Below are 9,193 nucleotides of genomic sequence, written 5' to 3'. Positions count from 1 at the left end.
AAACAGCAATTCTCTTTCTCGAGCAATTTGCGAATATTATTCGAACAATTCTCGCAGAGAAAGGTTGGGCGAAAGATGGTCGACACGCAGGGCTCCTTTAACATTTCACGGGGGAAAACTCTTCTTCGCCGGAGGACCGTCAACACGATTAAACCATTCCACGGGCCAATATTCTCTGCGAGCAAATTTGCCCAGGCAACAGTTTTGCATTCCAAACCGTCGGAGAGCCGACTTGCTGCGTAATGTAGGCCCTGCCTCGTGTAAACCCAGCATAATGAAATCCGTGTCATTAGGCCGGCCAATGGGGTAAATTCTCCAGCTCGCGCAAACGTCGGTTTGCCTCCGGTCCGGTGGAAACCAGCCCTTCTCTTACTCATTCGATTCGATTCGATTCCAAATCGAATAGTGCTGTGCTTCTCGACAATGCTCCGGAAAATTCACTCGATGTAGCCACGCGTACCTGTATATACGTGTTACTGTATATATATGTATATATACATACATACACCTTTGCAGGATAGGAACACGTGACTGAATCTAGGAGAATTGCGTCTCTTCTTTGCCTCTCTACGTGTACAGTACCTTCCCACCTAGAAATTTCAGTTAGGCAGACATTAGGTCCTCATTAGGCTAGCCTAATTTGCCTGTTAGGCCCCAATGGGGCAGCTCCATCAGGCCCGCATACGGTATGTAACGCGGAATATTCACGACCGCCTAATTGGGAAAGCCGCGTTAGGGCCGCATTAGGCCCATATTAGAATAACTTTATTAGGCTGTCATTGGAAGACATTAATGAAATCTCACGAGGAATACCGTAAAAATTTTTATCTTGTTGAAAGCTCTCACGCAAGCGTACGTCCGACACTGAGATGTTCGTAAATATTCCTACATATAAGTTTCAGAGCCCCACTCCACCTAATTTAGGTGTGCGCTCGGACATCCCCATTTCAGCCACGTATGGCAACTCTTAGGAATGCCCAACTTAGGCGTGCTCTCGGCCACGCCCATTTGGGCCACGCATGGCAAGTGTTAGGAATGCCCAACTTAGGCGTGCGCTCGGCCACGCCCATTTTGGCCACGTATGGCAACTGTTAGGAATGTTTAACTTAGGCGTGCGCTCGGCCACGCCCATTTGGGCCACGTATGGCAACTGTTAGGAATGCCCAACCTAAGCGTGCGCTCGGCCATAATTTACATTCAAAGTGGTTCACTTCACTTCTTGAATTTTTTAAAATTTTAATGCCAAGGTACATGATTCACGCTTATCTTTCTGTATTTAAAATCAATTTCCCGAACAATTACGCTCAACGCCATTAAAAGGCAAAAATCCTTATAGCTGTTGAATAATAAATAACTGATTTCAGAAGTCAATGTGATTAACTCCGTACTGTAAAGTAAATCGTTGTAATAATGCAATTCAGGTGCTTATAATTGATATTTATATTTGATATTTGATGTATGAAAAGGGCACACACGCTAAAATGCCATTTCAGGAAAATCCATTTCAAAGATTTCATTATCGTATTACTGGATAAAAAGTAATGCAATTAAATCCAAAAGAAAAGTAGTACATCCTTCATATATCACATACATATGTAACACATATCCGTGTCGACTTAAGGGGGTAGGTTACCTTTGAATTTTTCAAAAATTCGATTTTTCTTCGATCTTTTCCGTGTATTTTAAGCCCGACCAGACTCTGAAATTTCGAAAATTGACGAAATGCCAGCCAAAAATGTGAGAGCGTGCACATGCGACCGGACGCAGCACAGTGTTTCGACCAATGAAAAAAAGTCAGAAATTCAAAGTGTAAAATCTACAAATTTTTTCATTTTAAGATGTTAATAACAAACCATAGTTTATAATATTACTTATAATTTTGACAGAATACGTCCATTTGTTATTAAAATTAAAACGTGAAATTTGCTCCATTAAAATCAGCGTATTATATAGAACAACGATTAAAAATAACCAAGAAAGTTCACTCTATCTTTATTTATCACTTCACAATATGCGTTTGAAAACAGGTCTGTTTTCGGGCTATCAAAGGTAACCTACCCCTTTAAACGATTTAAAGAAAAGGGGCACATACGTAATCCTATCGCCTCAATTTTATCAATTTTCTCTACTTTTTGTTCTGCGAAGGTAACCAATTTGGCAAATGAGCGGCTCACATGCTTCCTACCGACGTACGAATCCATCACACAAAGTCTCGGTATCATCCTCGAGAATAAAGTGAATCCCAGCCAATTGCCGGAAATCTCGGTAGACGCGTGATCACGTAAACCGATCTCGTAATTCCAATCAGATCAGCCGAGATAAATCTGATCCCGCAATTGAACTCCGAAACAGGTAACGGAGTTCCGTTCAAAGGCGCCCTGCAACCTAGCGAATTCGGGGCGCAGGCTTCGCTCGCGTGGAATTCGTTACATTCGAGGCCCCGGGAACGACAAAGAGAAAGAGGCTGACGGTGTAGAGTGTGTACGCGAATCAGAATCCACCGTGTCTAGATGTCCGTGAGCGCGCGGCTGTTCTCTCGGTCGTTACAAAGGGTCGTTAACTGTGTTCCACGTGGGCGCCGTGATCGTTACCGGTTCCTTCGCGTATTCCCCCTGTATATACGTAGGTAGCCTGAGCAAATCATAGAAATCAGATAACAGCAATACCCGCCTCTGCGAATTTGTCGCCAAAACGTCTCCCCTTTTGCTCCGCCTTCTCTTGGACTTCCACGTTCTCCTCTTACAAGCCGGCTCCTTCGTTTACATATCTATGCGCGCGAGCTACCCTCGACAAGCGTCCCTTTTTGAAAGAGGCGTGCGTACAGTTGGTGGAAGCGATACAGCGAGGTCGGTAAATTGAAGCATCGAACGGCGGCCGATACTGCTGCCACTGTGCAGAGGTGAAAATGCGCCAAACCGTGTCAGAATATTCTACGATTAAAAATGAGATTCGTTACGAAGTTATAGCAAAAATACCAAAATTACAAATTACTGGATTCTCTTTTTTTATAACTAATATAAAACAAATAGCAAAGATAATTTTTACCTTTGGTATAATTTTGTAGTAAAGCATTTACCAAGTTTGTGCAACATTTGTTCCTTATTTTTAATCAGAGCATACCTTGACACCGGATAAAAATGAAACACCCGGTATAAATATAGCTGGCGAGTGTAACGAGATAAAGGTTCTTGGAAATGACGACAGGTTGATTACCAAAGATTTCTGGAGGGACAGCACAGCCGGAGCATTCAAAGATTTTGTATTCTACGGGTGTCAGGAATAAACGAAAGATTGTCAGTCAATACTGTCTCATTTCTAAGTGCCTGTTCACCTTGTACAATTTACTATCACAAGTCTGATTGGATAATATTCCCGCCTTCTCTAACAAAATCTTAAAAATAGGACACGTGTATTGTCCTTATTGGTCGCCGCGACAACATCGACCAATCGGATCGTTCAAAATTCCGTGACGTCAGATGTAGGCGTGGCGAGCGTAGTACACGCCCCTTGCCACTGTACCGCCTCGCTGGAATTCCTTCTAGCTCTGCGTAGTACACTGCGCAGTTAACAATTCTACGACACTCGATGCTTCAAATCTGCTTGAAGAGACATATTCTTCCAATTGTAAGTTCTACGCGGAAGTTACAGCGTCAACAAGTAAAAATCGTGACAATTGGTTAGAGTAAACGGCCTAATCAGCCAGCCGTTCCTGATCTCATTTTTTCAACAGCTGTGAAATTCATCGGTGTTAGGCAGTTTCGTTTAATTTGAGACAAGTAGTTGCTGTTTGAACGTGAAGTGATTAGATGGGCTGAGCCGGTCGAAAAGGAAGCGAGAAACAGAGGACTGGAAGAGAAGCGGAGGAGCGAAACTCTTGAGACCACGTAAAGGTTCGTTTACGCTTTACGAGCGGCCCGAGATTTCTATCTTCTAACGACGTCTTCTCCATCTCTCTCACTCTCTCACACTCTCTCTTCTCCTCTGTTCGTCGTCTTTCTCTATCTTTCCTTCTCTGTTTTCTTGTACCGATGCGTGACCGTCAGGATAGCACCGTTAGAAACTGTTCTTACGTATGTTCACCCACTCGTGGAGAACACGTACCGACGCGAAAATAAGCTTCTGGGTTACAACTTGTAAGTTACAAGCGTTCAGAGACAGCTCGGACCTCGAGTGTCTTTTTGTATGCCGGCGTCACGAGTTGCTGATGATGCTTCCTCTGCTAACGACTGGATATGCTTTCTTTAGAGAATCACCGGACTAATCATTTGTTATTTCAATTTTATCGATTCGGCACTGAACGTGGCCTGCATCGACAGCAATCACGCTGGAAATAATACCGAACGTATAACGTAGCAACTGATGAAAACGATGTTTCGTACAGTGACTCCTGCTAATATTCGGACACTATTTAGAAGAGTACAACTTTTTAAAAATTTTGTTGTTTTTTTTTTTTTTAGGAGTTAGAAAGATTACTATACTATATGACGCGTGTAAAATTTTTTGAAGAAATAGCAGTTTCTGGAAATCGCGAGGAAAATTATAAGAGTCACTTTTAACAACTTTTTTCTTTGAGCCCGTAATGAAAATTTGAAAAATACGTTTCGTAGATTTATGTCAATTACACACATGCTGGAAATTTCATTGGAATCGGTTAATGTTGCTACGTGCTGCACACGGTTAAAAAATGTGAAAATTGCAATATTCGACGACTTTCGGCCTAAAAAATATTTAGTATCAAATTTATTCAAGAAAATTAATCGATTAAAAAATTTGTTAACACGATCAGTTTATTTTTCGAGATAATTGAATTTCTTCTCACAGAAAATCCAATTTAATTTTCAGTTTAGGAAACTTTCTTTCAGAAATAGTTCCTCATTCTCGAACTATTATAGAATTTGCTAAACGCTCTTATTCGTGCAATCTCCAACTGCATACTTTTTTTAAATCATGCTTTGAAATATTTCAAATAGAACGTTTACCTTTGGTTTACACCACAATAAAAACAACTCTGTAAATATGCACTTATTTTTCTTACATTTTCTGCAGTAATTGTTGCATCCTACGTATAACTGAAAATAATGATAAATTTTCCAAGTAAATAAATCGAAATGGTTTACAAAGTTCAACTGTTCCACTGGAATAATATCAATCAGAACGATATGGCTTATTTGAATTGCACCGATAGGTATATTAGCTCTGTACAGGCTAGAGCGATCGAATGCGTCGCAGGACGTCGCACCAATTAAACGTACTTATCAAGACAATTATACAGAATCTTGATAGCAACTTGACGCCTGAACTACCTTAAGCTTACCGACGACGTTTCAGCCACCGTAATCCGTGCTAACGCAGGATTAGGATAGTTTCGAATTCCTGTACATCGAATATCCCTGTCTAGGCTCGTGCCACTTTGCTTATCACTTTGTTACTTTCATATTGTATTTGTTTCGTGCTATCTAGAACTCTGTCGCCTTTTATTGCGTATCTTTTGGTAGAAAAATCGCTTTTAGAAAATTGCAATTTGTAGATTTTCGAAGAATAGAGTTACAATTGGAAAATTATTTATCTCTGCTGTTGATAAAAGGTAGCATACTTTAACAAATGAGACTTCTTTGTAGAATTAGATATGGAATGCAGAAATTTAAATCGTGTGCTTGTTTGAAATTTGTATCTCTTTTAAATATTACCCCAATATCATTAATTCGTCACTTTTTTAAAGTGCATAGATTGTTATGAATTTTTATTACAATTTGTCGCTACTACACGAATTTTCATGACAAGAATTATAAGTTACGTCAGATTTAATAGCATTGAAGCTTTTTATTTTTAATCATTCTGATCATTATTGCTCTCATAAATATCTTCTGATTATCTTAATTTATTTTAAACGAATTTTTCTATTCGAAGCTCCTTCAATTTTGCACTTATCCATCGGTTAATTTTTCCATGGATTTCCAATTGTTTGCACGAAACAATTTGCAGTTTAATAGATAATCGAAGATATGAAAACGCAATTGACGAAGCGGGAGGCTGAAAACGGTCGTTCCTAGGACTTTCTCGAAGGGACGAAGGCGCCATTTTCCACAGGTGGTTGAGAAACGAGATTGAGATTTGTCACGGATGAGATTGGAAGAATAGAAGAGGTAAGGTGCCTGCGAGGAAATATCGTTACGTTTGAAACCGCAAAATACGATCGAATATCTTCTCGACGTTGCGACAACGATTTTCAACCAATCCTGAAAGTGTTTTAGTGAAAAAGACTAAAGGTCGATGAAATACCTGACGACCTCTGAACGCGTTCCCGCAGAATTACTTTCGACCAGCCAATTTTATCGGGAAACCGAATTCTTCGAGAGCGAGTAAGAAAAAAAGAGCACTATAAAAATAATGGCAACGTGGTGAAATTATGAAAAGACTTTTGTGAGATGAAATAATTGAAAAATGTCAAAGGACGATAGGTTTACCGTTTCTAATATATTTCTAACATATTGTGCTATTTTTAATTGTAATTTATTTTGTCTAAGACATTGTTGTACTATTTCTAATATATTTGTAATATATTGGTGCCATTTATAATTGCAGTGCATTTTGCCTAAAATATTTTGGTACCATTTGTAACACATTTGTAATATATTGGTACTATTTCTAATTGCAATGTATTTTGTCTAAAATATTTTAGTACCATTTCTAATTGCAATACATTTTGCCTAAAATATTTTGGTACCATTTCTAATACATTTCTAATATATTGGTACCATTTATAATTGCAATGCATTTTGCCTAAAATATTATGGTACCATTTCTAATTGCAATGCATTTTGCCTAAACTATTTTGGTACCATTTCTAATTGCAATGCAATATATTTTATCTAAAACATATTGGTACCATTTCTAATTGTAATGCATTTTGTCTAAAGCACATTATTGGTACCATTTCTAATTGTAATATATTCTGTCTAACACATTTCGGTACTATTTTGCCTAAAACATTTTTGTACCATTTCTAATTGCAATGCATTTTGCCTAAAACATTTTGGTACCATTTCTAATATATTGGTACCATTTACAGTTGTAATGTATTTTGTCTAAAGCACATTATTGGTACCATTTCTGATTGTAATATATTCTGTCTAACACATTTCGGTACTATTTTGCCTAAAACATTTTTGTACCATTTCTAATATATTTCCAATATATTGATACCATTTCTAATTATAATATATTTTGTCTCAAACACATTGGTACCATTTTTAATATATTTTCCAATATATTGGTACCATTTCTAATTGCAATGCATTTTGCCTAAAACATTTTGGTACCATTTCCAATATATTGGTACCATTTCTAATTATAATATATTTTGTCTCAAACACATTGGTACCATTTTTAATATATTCCTAATATATCGGCACCATTTGCAAATATCTCGTCTATTTAACAAAAAGTAATGGTTTTCACAGAGTCATTGCTCCCTTTCATTAATAATTTCTCTTTGTTTCAACTAGTTCAATATTTTTCCTTTGCTGCGGCTGTTAAGGCAAACAACGTTTCTATCGTTTCCCGATAGCCAGATCGATTCTCACGTTTGTCGTATTAAGAAAAAGAGAAACGACTCGTAATGGAGCAATGTCCGTTTGTTCGTTACCGGAACGAACGAGCCAAACTCCTACCTACTAATAACACGGTACGTTCATAATTGCTGATGTAATTAGAGGGGAAAAATGGGCAAGTAAGAGGATGACGTGACGGCATTTCCGCCACGGAATATATCATTCCTTTCGTTCTTACTCTAGAATAGGCATAGGATTTCTTCGATTGATACTGTTGTTTGCAACTGTACCATTTTCTTTCTTTCTTCAATTCCACCAGCATATTTCAAGTACCGAAGCTTTTTATTCGAAATGGAATGTTTCTCTACTATAATATACCTACACGTAAATGTACCTACTTATACGTCATTTTTTCTCGTTCAAACAACATTTTTTTTTAACGAAATTTCCCCTTGCAGTCACCAATGGCTAAGTAAGTCGACGCAACGTTAAATAAATAGTAATAATAAAGTAGGTAGATATCGAAGAGATTAAAAAAAAAATATCCTGAAAATGGTTTCATCGATTAACCCTTCCGACCCGACATCGGTACCGCGTACCGACTCACCAGCCGTTGTACGCGGCCGACTTCGGTACCGCGTACCGACTCTGAGAATGCGTCACCGCTTTCCTTTCTTAATTATTCAGTATGGTATATTGAAATCACAGTATTGTCAAAGACTCAAATTCGATATGTTTAGGGTTGAATTTCAAGTCGGCCGTCGTGAACGGACTATTAAATTTCACGTCGGCCGTATGAAGCGAACTACTGCAAACGCCGTCGGGTCCGAAGGGTTAAAGAGCGAAAGGACAGAGAAAGGAAGGCGTGAGTTAATTAAAGGGTAAGAGGTAAAAAATAAAAAGGAGAGACACAATCTTCGATGACGAAAAATATGAAATACAAGTGTGACACAAATGTATACAAAAGTATTCAGAATTTCTTGCGAACTATTAAAATTTTTGTCTAATGATAACGAGCTTTCGCAGTTTTGCTATACGATAAAAGCAAAGAGTGTGACAAAGTGTAAAATGGGCAGAAGAAAATGGGAAAAAGACGAATATAAATGAGAATCTCGACGGAATTAGTGAAATTTGTGAAATTTATTAACCACAATTTGATTGTTCTCAGTTGGTATCGTTGTGAATCAGCGCGAGCTACGATGTTCGTGATTATAGTGACCACTCTGAACCTGCTGTTGGATGCGGTTACATTGTAATCCCATTAACAATTCAATTAAATTCACTACCATATAAATTGCGACCGTTGCACATTCAACTTCTCCTGCTGGGGACGAATTTTAGTCCACGTTTTAGCTTCATATTTTCCTCCTTTGCTTTTTTTCACCTAATTGCATACGGTTGAAAAGGACTTAAACGTAAATCATTAAGCTAGTTCATTTTTCCATTCGAGTTACTGCTGGAGTTTATTTATTAATTCGATATGACACTTTAATATTAGTTAAATTTAAGATTAACTATAATATTATCTGGATTAATAGTTAATTTTGAATGTGATTTCGAGAAAATTATTGCTTCATTTTAAGACAATTAGGATTTACGCTAAAAATTTTATTTTCAGAATTTGAAAATCTAACGTTAGTACA

This window comes from Habropoda laboriosa, unplaced genomic scaffold (genome assembly GCF_001263275.1).
Source record: "Habropoda laboriosa isolate 0110345459 unplaced genomic scaffold, ASM126327v1 scaffold80, whole genome shotgun sequence".
NCBI lineage: Eukaryota > Metazoa > Arthropoda > Insecta > Hymenoptera > Apidae > Habropoda > Habropoda laboriosa.
Note: the sequence above shows the minus strand (reverse complement) of the source record.